We start from the raw sequence: 14,981 nt of genomic DNA, 5'->3' as shown, positions 1-14,981 counted from the left end.
TTCCTAAAAATTTGAGGCAATTACCACCAAAATCAATCCCAGCATTCCCTTTGTGACATGGAACCTTATGGTACAATGTCAGAGAGATCCATACACTAACACACAAATTATTGTCTGAAAGTTACAAAAATGCTTTTATTTTGGCCCCTTATTCCTTAACTATTGGTGCCATAACCCCCAAAATCGATCCCAACCTTTCTTTTGTGGTATTGAACCTTATGGTAAAATTTCATAGAGATCCATTCACTTAAACTAAAGTTATTGTCCGGAAACTAAATGCGTCTTCGGACGACGCAGACGACATGATAGCATTATACGACGCAAAAAATTTTTTGCGGTCGTATAAAAAGTAATAGAAGAATTCTCGAGCAAATCATTCCAAATTTGATATAACAAATAATATAGAAAACATACCAAAATCCTTACCACTCATGCCAAAAAAGAGATGTCCGACAATTTTTTTCATCATACTGCTATAATTATATTATAGATGTTCGTTTCCGTTCGATTCCGTTAAATACCAATTCCTCATAGCAATTGGTACTTTGCGGAATGGAACGGAACGGAATAATAAATTAAAAAGTTTAAATCAGATTCAACCTCATCAGTGTTTCTAATCATCGTTGGAACGGGCGATGGAAGTCCCTCTTTTAAAATATAATTACTAATGGAAGGAGAAAGAATGTTTATCTAACCTTCATTTGTGTTAAATTCATAAGTATTGATCCGGTCGAGAATACTATTTTATAAATACTTACATCTCATGCCAAAAAAGATGTATCAGACAATTTGTTTTTATCATACTGCTCTAATTATATTAGATGTTCATTTCCGTTCGATTCCGTTAAATACCAATTCCTCATAACAATTGGTACTTTACGGAACGGAACGGATTAAAAAATTAAAAAGTTTAAATCAGATTCAACTTAATCAACAATACATAGCTTAGTGTTGTCTATTTCTATGCAATCTTTGCTACAACATGGAAAAAGTAATAAAAAAAATTTTCGAGCAAATCATTCCAACTTTGATATAACAAATATTATAAAATAAATACCAAAACCCTTACCACTCATGCTAAAAAAGAGATGTCCGACAATTTTTTTCATCATACTGCTATTATTATATTATAGATGTTGGTTTCCGTTCGATTCCGTTAAATACCAATTCCTCATTGCAATTGGTACTTTGCGGAACGGAACGGAACGAAACAGAATCATGAATGAATTAAAAACTTGTAAATCAGATTCAACTTGATCTACAATACATTGCTTAGTGTTGTCTATTTCTATGCAATCTTTGCTACAATACAATGTATTATTCATGTATCATGCATGTGAATTAACACGCTTTGACTTGTATATCTCGAATGGGATTTGCAAGTCTATACCGTACTTTTCATATATTCAGTACCAACAGATTATACATAACATGCAGAAACTAATAGTAGAATTTTCTAGCAAATCATTCCAAATTTGATATAACAAATATTATAGAATAAACACCAAAACACTTACCACTCATGCCAAAAAAGAGGTGTCAGACAATATTTGTTTATCAAACTGCTTTTATCATATTATAGAAATCGGTTTCCGTTCGATTCCGTTAAATATCAATCCCTCAGATCAATTGGTACTTTGCGGAACGGAACGGAACGGAATGACAAAATTAAAAAGTTAAATTCAGAATCAATGTTTCTAATCATCGTCGGAAAAGACGACGGGAGATCTTGTCTTCTTAGATATAATTACGAATGAGTAATTAAAAAATATTACTCCTTTCATTCGTAACTATATCTAAGAAGACAAGACCTCCAGTCGTTCTTTTCGAAGATGATTAGGAACATTGATTCTGATTTTTGGTTATTGAATGCATTTCTAGAACACTTACCACTCATTTAAAAAAAATAGTTGTAAGATAATTTTTGTTTTATCAAACTGCTATAATTATATTATGAATGTCTGTTTCTGCTTTCTTACGTTAAATACCAATTCCTCAGAGCAATTGGTACTTTGCGGAACCGAACGGAATGACAAATTCATTTTTTTTTAAATCCAAATCAGTGTTTTTTTTACCGTTGTCGGAGAGGACGACAGGAGGTCTTGTCTTCTTAGATATAATTACGAATGAGTAATACTTTTTGTCTGACTTGCCTATTTCATATAAATTATTGATTCGGTTATTGAATGCATATCTAAAACACTTACCACTCATTTGAAAAAAGAGGTGTAGGACGATATTTTTTTTATCATACTGCTATATTATATTATAGAAATCTGTTTCCGTTCGATTCCGTTAAATACCAATTCTTCAGAGCAATTGAAACTTTGCGGAACGGAACGGAACGGAATAACAAATTTAAAAAAGTTAAATTCAGAATCAATGTTTCTTATCATCGTCGGAAAGGACGACGGGAGATCTTGTCTTCTTAGATATCATAATGAATGGAAGGTGGAAGACTTTTTTCTCTGACCTGCCAATGCGTCAAATTCATGAATATTTATCAGGACATGAATGTACATCTACAGGATATTTCCCGATGTTATACATTATAACACATTTTACATTGTGTTATCTGTATATTAAAAACCGTAAACAGAGAAATTTAAAGTTTGTATTGTTTCAAAGATTTTTCGAAATTTTTATAGACACCCCCTATGGATACCTTAAATGAAATTCCGTTCCGTTCCGTAAAGTACCAATAGCCTCTCGCCTCCGATTGATGCTGTTAGTGTAAAATTGTAATGCTGTCTGTAAAAAGTTTAGCTTCTGTCCAAGTTACAAAACACTCCATGAAGTTTTTATCATGTCAAAAAAAAATAATCCCATTTTGTCTGTAAATGTTAAAAACTAAATCCATTTATCAGTATACACGGAAAAATAAAATGAAATATTTGATCGTGAAAAAGCATTTGTCAAAATTCCATGAACCTTATGAATGTTGACAAAGTTATTGATGACTGAAGAACTTTTTGTCTAAAGTGTTCTTGATGCAGGTATAACTTTTGGTGTAAAGTGTTCCTGATGGAGGTTAAACTTTTGTGTAAAGTGTTTCTGATGGAGGTTAAACTTTTTGTCTAAAGTGTTCCTGATGAAAGTAAAACATTTGTCTAAAGTGTTTCTAATGGAGGTTAAACTTTTTGTCTAAAGTGTTCCTGATGGAGGTTAAACTTTTTGCCTAAGTTGTTCTTGATGCAGGTTAAACTTTTTGTCTAAAGTGTTTCTGGTGGAGGTTAAACTTTTTTGTCTAAAGTGTTCCTGATGGAGGTTTAACTTTTTTAAAGTGGTCCTGATGGAGGTTTAACCTTTTGTCACAAGTATTTATGATGAAATTAAAACTTTTAGTCTCAATTGTTCCTGATGAATGTAAAACGTTTTGTCTTACTTGTTCCTGATGAAGGTAAAACGTTAGTTATAAGTGTTCCTGATGAAGGTATATATTTTGATCACATGTGTTCCTGATGAACGTAAAACGTAAGTCAGAAGTGTTCCTAATGAACGTGAAACTTTGTATAAAGTGCTCCTGGTGAAGGTAAACGTTAGTCACAAGTGTTCCTGATGAACGTAATTTTTGTCTAAAGTGTTCATGATGGAGGTAAATATTTTGGTCTCTAAGGTTCCTGATGAATGAACAAGCTTTTGTGTAAAGTATTCTTGGTAAAGATAAAACATTAGGTCACAAGTGTTTCTGTGAATTTAAAACATTTGTCTAAAGTGTTCCTCATGAAAGTTACACTTTTTGTCTAAAGTGTTCCTGTTGAAAGTAAAACGTTTAGATACAAAATTTCCTGAGGAAGGCAAAACCTTTTGTCTAAAGTGTTTCTGATGGCGGTTTAACTTTTGGTCATAAGTGTTCCTGATGAAAGTAAACTGTTTGACTAAAGTGTTCCTGATGGAAGTAAAACGTTTAGTCATAAGTGTTTCTAATGACGGCAACATTTTTGTCTAAAGTGTTCCTGATATAGGATAAACGTTTTCATGATGAAAGTAAAACTTTCAGTCACAAATGTTACTGCTGAAGGTAAAACTAAAGTGCTCCTGATGGAATTAAAACTTTTGGTCACAAGTGTTCCTGGTAAAGGTTAATATTTTAGTCTGCTTCGAATTCAGAGCCATGGTCATATTTGTTACTTGCGATCTTTTCTGTTTGTACTGATTTATTTATGTCCGAGCTTGCTGAATATCTAAAATAGCAAAAATGCATACTAAATAAATCATTGTCCTTAATATTAGTGAAATATGTGTCACTAGATGTGAAACAAATATCTATGAGGGTCTGGATGGGGTTTACAGAATAGAGAATAATGGGACAAAAATATATGTGTAACTTCAAGGCATATTTTAGCGGCGATCGATGTCTTTCAAAATTACTGCACTTTTCTTGTATCCCTGGTACTTTCGACTGGAGAACCGTCATACACAAGCATCGCACAAGTAGGCACTCCGAGGCGGGTGGGGAGCAAGAAGGTGAACTGTGGTTTATTTTTATCAATAGTACCGCTTAAGTCGACGCTAGGGGCCGTCTTTACCTTGTTGTAGGGTATGAATGATTCGTTCATTGTTGAAGACCCTACATCAACTGACAAGATGAAGTACAGGAATAAAAGCCCTGTTCATTGATAATTTTTCTATGTTTTCTGTGTATTGTGTGCGATTTTGTCCCATGTACATTTACTCCATATCCTTTCATTTTCTACAGAAAAATGGGCCCAAAAAATAGAGAAAACTGGCCTAGACAATTAAAGAATACAGAATTGAAGGACGCCCCCTTTCCAATCCATACCCTCATCTATTAAACATATGCTGCTATTTAAGGCGTATCCAGGGATAAAAGCATATAAAACATGTAGAATGAACTAAATGTATTCTCTAGATAAATTTATATAGAATACATTATATCTATCCACTGAAGAAATAATTTAAACATTTGAATTAAGTTTCATTGTTGATATTTATCATCATATGTGTTATTTCGATTAGCAGCACATGCCTGATTTGATAATTCTATTTAAAAGAAGCACCATTTGGGTGCAAAATCAGAGTTGTGATCTTTGTGGATTTGTAGAGAATAAAAACCAACATATTTTTTGTCGAGTTGAATACAAAGAAAGCTGTCTCATTCCCCTTGGGGCATCATAAATCAAATTTGGTAAAGTTAAATATATGTTTAAAAGATATCAAATGGAAACAAAAATAGTACCCAAATTTGAGTCTATCCAATAATTGTTGTGACCTTGACCTTTAACCCTTTGACACCAAATCAGAAGAGTTTTCATCGTCCATTTGAAACATTATAGCAAAGTTCAATGATGATATTCTTTATGCTTTGAAAACTTTATAAAGAAAACTAAATTTTGACATCCAGATCGATATCGAAGCACAGACAGTCAGACAGCATTCATATTATTATGATTAAAGTTAGACTGTAACACGGCTCGGCCAAAATTCTTTTCTTCTCTGTCTATAATATTGAATTACAGACCAAATAAAATTATGTAACATACTTTTGTTGAACAAAAAAACTTGCAAAATGTAACATTCATTTTTTAAAAATTTAATCTGTTAATCTCCATCCGTCATGATTTAACTCTACTAAATATTACAAATTCAGATTAAAGAAGTTCAGTTAGACATAAAACAAATATATAAAAATTTAACTTGTCATATATATTCTAATTCTTCTTGTTCTTGGCCAATTTAATCAATTCGCAATCGGTTGATTTCTTTTTTCTTATCTGGGAGTGGGATTCTTGTCAAAACTTGATAATGACAACACATTTTCTTGTCATCCTCTGAATTTATTGCGATGTCACGGATAAAGTTAACCATGTCTGATTATGTTTCACATAGATAGCGCATTTTCCTTTCACAGCTCATTGAACCAAAACTTGCCTTCTTTATGTCTACAAATCATAAGAAGAGCAGATTCTTATGGGACGAAATTGTTTCTACTCACAAAAGTTAACTTCTAAATATTTAAGATGTTTAGACAGCCTCATGTTTTAATGATAGTAAATTTAAGCTTCTACTTTCAGAACTGTTGATTCATACTGGATGTATAGGTCACATCTATACATGTGATTAGAAAATAAAATAACATAAAACATATACAATTTTTATTAAATATAGAGTTTTCAAATCAATCATTTAACTATTTGTGCGACAATGCTTCAGAGGAGCCCGGCACAGTAAAGAAAGAAGGCACTGGCTACGATTACACGCAAAAAGTAACAATAAGAAATAATAATTGTTACTTCCGAGACTAATTACCAAAAAGTATTTCCGGAAAGACACTATGGAAACCAACAGTGTTCCTCTTCTTGTCGACTTTTCCCTTTACTCATATGAGGCTGACTTCATACAGGAACTTCTTAAAAAGAAATAAAAGAAGTTAGCAGTATCTTTTAACTTCACTTTCGCTATATAGATGATGTTCTCTCGCTAAATAATTCAAAATATTTCGACTCATGTTGACCGCATCTATCCAATCGAACTTGAGATAAAGGATACAACAGATACAGTTAAGTCTGCCTCATCTCTTGACTTGCATATAGAAATTGACAATGAGGGTCGGTCGAAAACAAAACTTTGCGACTAAAGAGATGATTTCAGCTTCCCAATTATGAACTTTCCATTTCTATATAGCAACATTCAGCAGCGCCTACATACGGGGTATATATCGCCTAGATGATACGATATTCTAGAGATTGTATTTCCTATCATGATTTCCTTGATACATTGATTGATTGATTGATTGATTGGTGTTTAACGCCACTTTCAACACTATTGTGCTATCTCGTGGCGGTCAGTTTTTATTGATGGAGGAAGCCGGAGTGCCGGGAGAGAACCATCGACCTTTGGTAGGAAATCCTTAATAGACGGTAGGCTCTAATTGAAATGTTCATATTCACTCAGTAATGTATTGTCCTATTTGTAATCCTGTAATAAGTAGGCTCTAATTGTCATGTTCATATTCACTGAGTAATGTATTGTCCTTTTTGTAATCATGCCTTCAGTAGGCTCTAATTGTCATGTTCATATTTACTGAGTAATGTATTGTCCTCTTTGTAATCCTGCCTTCAGTAGGTTCTAATTGTCCAATGAATATCTTGTTTTCAAGTTTTCAATTTTTTATTTCTCAAACGGGTCTTTGAATAATAACAAACACATTAATATTCATAATATATCAAAGTAACAATGTAATGCAGTGAACATAATAGTCATTCATTAACATATATACATGTACAAGATGCAATACTTTTTAAAGGAGACCGCCAAATTGAAATAGATATAGTATGTAGTATGTTACAGTAACTTGATACTTGGAGCAGGATATGCTTACCCTTCCGGAGCACCCCTTTCAATAGGAAGCCTATGATAAAGACATTTAAAATTACACAGAGCTGTCAATCAGTAGATGCCAGTTTGATACTTGGAGCAGGATATGCTTACCCTTCCGGAGCACCCTTTCAATAGGAAGCCTATGATAAAGACATTTAAAATTACACAGAGCTGTCAATCAGTAGATGCCAATTTCATACTTGGAGCAGGATCTGGTTATCCTTCCGCAGCACCCCTTTCAAAAGGAAGCCTATGCTTAAGACATCCAACATAGCACAGAACTGTGAATCAGAAGATGTCAATTTAATACTTTAAGCAGGATCTGCTTACCCTTCCGGAACACCCCTTTTAATAAGAAGCCTATGATTGAGCCATCTAAAATTACACAGAGCTGTCAATCAGTAGATGTCAATTTGATACTCGGAGAAGGATCTGCTTACCCTTCCAGAATACCCCTTTCAATAGGAAGCCTATGATAAAGACATCTAAAATTACACAGAGCTATCAATCAGTAGATGTCAATCTGATACTTAGCGCAGGATCTGCTCACCCCCAGTTTTTGGTTGGGTTCGTGTTGCTCAGTCTTTAGTTTTCTATGTTGTGTTATGTGTACAGTTATTTGTCTGTTGGTCTTTTTGTTTTTTAGCCATGGCGTTGTCAGTTTATTTTCGACTTATGAGTTGAATATCCCTTTGGTATCTTTCGCCTCTCTCTTATCCTTCCGGAGCACCCGAGATCACGTTATTCACTCCTTTCAATAGGAAGCCTATTATTGAGATATCTAAAATTACACAGAGCTGTCAATCAGTAGATGCCAATTTGATACTTGGAGCAGGGTCTGCTTACCCTTCCGGAACACCCCTTTCAATAGGAAGCCTATAGTAAAGAAATCTAAGATTACAGAGAGCTATCAATCAGTAGATGTCAATTTGATACTTGGAGCAGGATTGGCTTACCCTTCCGGAGCACCCCTTTTAATAGGAAGCCTATGATTGAGACATCTAAAATTACACAGGGCTATCAATCAGTAAATTTCAATTTGACACTTGGAGCAGGATCGGTTTACCCTTCCGGAGCACTCCTTTCAATAAGAATAAAATTGAGAATGGAAATGGTGAATGTGTCAAAGAGACAACTACCCGACCATAGAGCAGACAACAGCCGAAGGCCACCAATGGGTCTTCAATGCAGCGAGAAACTCCCGCACCCGGAGGCGTCCTTCAGCTGGCCCCTAAACAAATATGTATACTAGTTCAGTGATAATGGACGTCATACTAAACTCCAAATTATACACAAGAAACTAGAATTAAAAATGATACAAGACTAACAAAGGCCAGAGGCTCCTGACTTGGGACAGGCGGAAAAATGCGGCGGGGTTAAACATGTTTTTTGAGATCTCAACCCTCCCCCTATACCTCTAGCCAATGTAGAAAAAACAAACGTACAACAGTACGCACAGTAAAACTCAGTTTAAGAGAAGTCCGAGTCCGATGTCAGAATAGGAAACAAAAGAAAATAAACAAAATGACAATAATACATAAATAACAACAGACTACTAGCAGTTACTGACATGCCAGCTCCAGACCTCAATTAAACTGATTGAAAGATTAAGTCTTCATCATATGAATATCAGGCACAATCCCTCCTGTAAGGGGTTTAGTATTATACCATCATAAAATATATGAGAAGAACATAACCCGTGTCATGCCAACAACTGGTTTTAGAATAAATATGTTTAATTCCGATGCAAAGACCCTATAAGTGAATCAATATTAAAGCCAAAATATGCAATCTTTAATGACCTGACAACAGTATCGTAACTATATCCCTTCTTAATAAGTCTGTTAAAAGGTTTTTTAAGCTTTTGAGGTGAATACTGACATTTTTGTGCTTTGTAAAGAATATTACCATAAAAAATTGGATGTGACATACCCGAACGTATAAGATGTCTGCATGTTGAGTTATATTTACGAATGATGTCCTTATACCGATGATAAAATTTAGTAAATGTTTTGACTAGTTTATGATATCGAAAACCCTGGTGTAATAATTTTTCAGTAATACATAAATTTCTCTCGCTAAAATCTAATACGTTGTTACATACACGAGCGAATCGTACAAGTTGAGATATATAAACACCATAAGATGGTGACAAGGGAACGTCACCATCTAAAAATGGATAATTAACGATAGGAAATGAAAAATCATCTCTTTTATCATAAATTTTTGTATTAAGCTTCCCGTTAATGATATAGATATCAAGATCGAGGAAAGGACAGTGGTCATTGTTAGTATTAGCTTTATTTAAAGTAAGTTCAACAGGATAAATTTCTTTAGTATACATACTGAAGTCGTCATTATTGAGAGCCAATATATCATCCAAATATCTAAAAGTATTGTTAAATTTTTGTATCAGATGTCGTTTCGATGGGTCTTTGCTGATTTTAGTCATAAATTGTAACTCATAACAATACAAAATCAGGTCCGCAATAAGTTGTGCACAGAAGCCTATTACTGTAAATTCAGAAATTATTGCGTGCATTTATTATTGCGATTTTGTCTTTTTAGATTAAAATGTGATATTGAGAAAAATTCTGTTTAATTCATACAAAAAATTTCAAAATGCTAATTTAAATTATTGCGATTATAACTCTGTCGCATTTTTCGCAATACTAAAAACATCGCAATAATTTCTGAATTTACAGTATTGAGACATCTAGGATTACATAGAGCTATTTATCAGTAGACGTCAATTTGATTGACATTCACAGTTACTGAAATATCATAACCACCTACATAGATAAAAATTTGTAAGGGTTCCGCGGAACCCAGTGTCTCGCCTACTTTTGCTGTCAATCGCAGGCTCAACAAAAATGAGGAAAAAAAAATTAATAAAAATATTCCTCTCTATACTATCTTTTGATTGTAAGTAGCTTCTGTCCAAGTTTGGTAAGAATTAGGATAGTTAATGAATCTAATAAATTTAAAAAAAACTTAAACTGCAGACTTTATGTAATGTTAACTGGAAGAAAAACTAAGTCCATTTATAAGTAAAATACGGAAAAAATGGAACAAAATTTTAACAAAATTTCCTTCTAGATATTAGTTTTTAATCATAAACAAGCTTCTGTCCCAGTTTTGTAGAAATCCAGGACAGTTTAAGAAAGTTAATAAAATTTCAAAAACTTTAACCACAGAGTGAATGTAATGTTTCCTGGCAGAAAAACTAAGTCCATTTATAAGTAAAATACGGAAAAAATAGATTTTTTTTTTACAAAATTTACTTATGAATATTATCTTATGATCATAAACAAGCTTCTGTCTAAGTATGGTAGAAATCCAGGATAGATTAAGAAAGTTATTAAAATTTCAAAAACTTTAACCACAGTGAATATTTGTGGACGCCGACGACGACGACGACGACGACGACGCCGACGGAATGTAGGATCGCTATGTCTCGCTTTTTCGACAAAAGTCGAAGGCTCGATAATAAATTATGTAAAAAGATATAGATGTTTGAAATATTTTTGTATAGATGTTGTAAATTTGTGTTTCGTTGATTGTTGTTTGTAGTTTCTTCATTTGTCTGTTTGCCCATGGTTTTGTCTAACTTCGTATTATTGTTATTGAGTGGCTCCTTTACATCAATAAAGAGATATGGACAGTCTCCTACATCTATTCTACATCTTATCCATCAATAAAGAGATGGGGACAATTTCTCCTACATATATTCTACACCTGAACCATCAATAAAGAGATATGGACAATTTCTCCTACATCTATTCTACACCTTAACCATCAATGAAGAGATATGAACAATTTCTCCTACATCTATTCTACACCTTAACCATCAATAAAGAAACATGGAAAATTTCTCCTACATCTATTCTACACCTTAACCATCAATAAAGGGATATGGACAATTTCTCCTACATCTATTCTACACCATGTACACCTTAACCATCAATAAAGAGAAGGGGACAATTTCGTCTACATCTATTCTACACCTTAACCATCAATAAAGGGATCATGGGGACAATTTCTCCTATATCTATTCTACACCTGAACAATCAATAAAGAGATATGGACAATTTCTCCTTCATCTATTCTACACCTTAACCATCAATAAAGAGATGGGGACAATTTCTCTTACATCTATTCTACACCTTAACCATCAATAAAGAGATATGGACAATTTCTCTTACATCTATTCCACACTTTAACCATCAATAAAGAGATATGGACAATTTCTCCTACTTCTATTCTACACCTTAACCATCAATAAAGAGATGGGAACAATTTCTCCTATATCTATTCTACACCTTAACCATCAATAAAGAGATATGGACAATTTCTCCTACATCTATTCTACACCTTAACCATCAATAAAGAGATATGGACAATTTCTCCTACATCTATTCTACACCTTTACCATCAATAAAGAGATGGGGACAATTTCTCCTACATCTATTCTACACCTTAACCATCAATAAAGAGATAGGGACAATTTCTCCTACATCTATTCTACACCTGAACCATCAATAAAGAGATATGGACAATTTCTCCTTCATCTATTCTACACCATGTGTACACCTTAACCATCAATAAAGGGATGGGGACAGTTTCTCTTACATCTTTTCTACACCTTAACCATCAATAAAGAGATATGGACAATTTCTCCTACATCTATTCTACACCTTAACCATCAATAAAGAGATATGGACAATTTCTCCTACATCTATTCTACACCTTTACCATCAATAAAGAGATGGGGACAATTTCTCCTACATCTATTCTACACCTTAACCATCAATAAAGAGATGGGGACAATTTCTCCTACATCTATTCTACACCTGAACCATTAATAAAGAGATATGGACAATTTCTTCTACATCTATTCTACACTTTAACCATCAATAAAGAGATATGGATATTTTCTCCTTCATCTATGCTACACTTTAACCATCAATAAAGAGATATGGACAATTTCTCCTACATCTATTCTACATCTTATCCATCAATAAAGAGATATGGACAATTTCTCCTACATCTATTCTAAACCTTAACCATCAATAAAGAGATATGGACAATTTCTCCTACATCTATTCTACACCTTAACCACCAATAAACAGATGGGGACAGTTTCTCCTACATCAATTCTACACCTGAACCATCAATAAAGAGATATGGACAATTTCTCTTACATCTATTCTACACCTTAACCATCAATAAAGAGATGGGGACAATTTCTCCTACATCTATTCTACACCTTAACCATCAATAAAGAGATATGGACAATTTCTCCTACATCTATTCTACACCTTAACCATCAATAAAGAGATATGGACAATTTCTCCTACATCTATTCTACACCTTAACCATCAATAAAGAGATGGGGACAATTTCTCTTACATCTATTCTACACCTTAACCATCAATAAAGAGATGAGGACAATTTCTCCTACATCTATTCTACACCTGAACCATCAATAAAGAGATATGGACAATTTCTCCTACATCTATTCTACACCTTAACCATCAATAAAGAGATACGGACAATTTCTCCTACATCTATTCTACACCTTAACCATCAATAAAGAGATGGGGACAATTTCTCCAACATCTATTCTACACCTTTACTATCAATGAAGAGATATGGACAGTCTCCTACACCTATTCTACACCTGAACCATTGATAAAGAGATATGGACAATTTCTCCTATATCTATTCTACATCTTATCCATCAATAAAGAGATATGGACAATTTCTCCTACATCTATTCTACACCTTAACCATCAATAAAGAGATATGGACAATTTCTCCTACATCTATTCTACACCTTAACGATCAACACAGAGATGGGGACAATTTCTCCTACATCTATTCTACACCTTAACCATCAATAAAGAGATGGGGACAATTTCTCCTACATGTATTCTACACCTGAACCATCAATAAAGAGATATGGACAATTTCTCCTACATCTATTCTACACCTTAACCATCAATAAAGAGATATGGACAATTTCTCCTACATCTAGCCTACACCTCAACCATCAATAAAGAGATATGGACAGTCTCCTACATCTATTCTACATCTTATCCATCAATAAAGAGATGGGGACAATTTCTCCTACATCTATTCTACACCTTAACCATCAATAAAGAGATGGGGACAATTTCTCCTACATCTATTCTACACCTGAACCATCAATAAAGAGAAATGGACAATTTCTCCTACATCTATTCTACACCTTAACCATTAATAAAGAGATATGGACAATTTCTCCTACATCTAGCCTACACATAAACCATCAATAAAGAGATATGGACAGTCTCCTACATCTATTCTACATCTTATCCATCAATAAAGAGATGGGGACAATTTCTCCTACATATATTCTACACCTGAACCATCAATAAAGAGATATGGACAATTTCTCCTACATCTATTCTACACCTTAACCATCAATGAACAGATATGGACAATTTCTCCTACATCTATTCTACACCTTTACCATCAATAAAGAGATGGGGACAATTTCTCCTACATCTATTCTACACCTTAACCATCAATAAAGAGATGGGGACAATTTCTCCTTCATCTATTCTACACCTGAACCATCAATAAAGAGATATGGACAATTTCTCCTTCATCTATTCTACACCATGTGTACACCTTAACCATCAATAAAGGGATGGGGACAGTTTCTCTTACATCTTTTCTACACCTTAACCATCAATAAAGAGATGGGGACAATTTCTCCTACATCTATTCTACACCTGAACCATCAATAAAGAGATATGGACAATTTCTCCTACATCTATTCTACACCTTAACCATCAATAAAGAGATATGGACAATTTCTCCTACATCTATTCTACACCTTTACCATCAATAAAGAGATGGGGACAATTTCTCCTACATCTATTCTACACCTTAACCATCAATAAAGAGATGGGGACAATTTCTCCTACATCTATTCTACACCTGAACCATTAATAAAGAGATATGGACAATTTCTTCTACATCTATTCTACACTTTAACCATCAATAAAGAGATATGGATATTTTCTCCTTCATCTATGCCACACTTTAACCATCAATAAAGAGATATGGACAATTTCTCCTACATCTATTCTACATCTTATCCATCAATAAAGAGATATGGACAATTTCTCCTACATCTATTCTAAACCTTAACCATCAATAAAGAGATATGGACAATTTCTCCTACATCTATTCTACACCTTAAGCACCAATAAAGAGATGGGGACAGTTTCTCCTACATCAATTCTACACCTGAACCATCAATAAAGAGATATGGACAATTTCTCTTACATCTATTCTACACCTTAACCATCAATAAAGAGATGGGGACAATTTCTCCTACATCTATTCTACACCTTAACCATCAATAAAGAGATATGGACAATTTCTCCTACATCTATTCTACACCTTAACCATCAATAAAGAGATATGGACAATTTCTCCTACATCTATTCTACACCTTAACCATCAATAAAGAGATGGGGACAATTTCTCTTACATCTATTCTACACCTTAACCATAAATAAAGAGATACGGACAATTTCTCCTACATCTATTCCACACCTTAACCATCAATAAAGAGATATGGA

Source organism: Mytilus californianus, unplaced genomic scaffold (assembly GCF_021869535.1).
Source record: "Mytilus californianus isolate M0D057914Y unplaced genomic scaffold, xbMytCali1.0.p SCAF_21, whole genome shotgun sequence".
Lineage (NCBI taxonomy): Eukaryota > Metazoa > Mollusca > Bivalvia > Mytilida > Mytilidae > Mytilus > Mytilus californianus.
The sequence above is the reverse complement of the archived record's forward strand: the minus strand, read 5'-3'. Positions refer to the sequence as shown.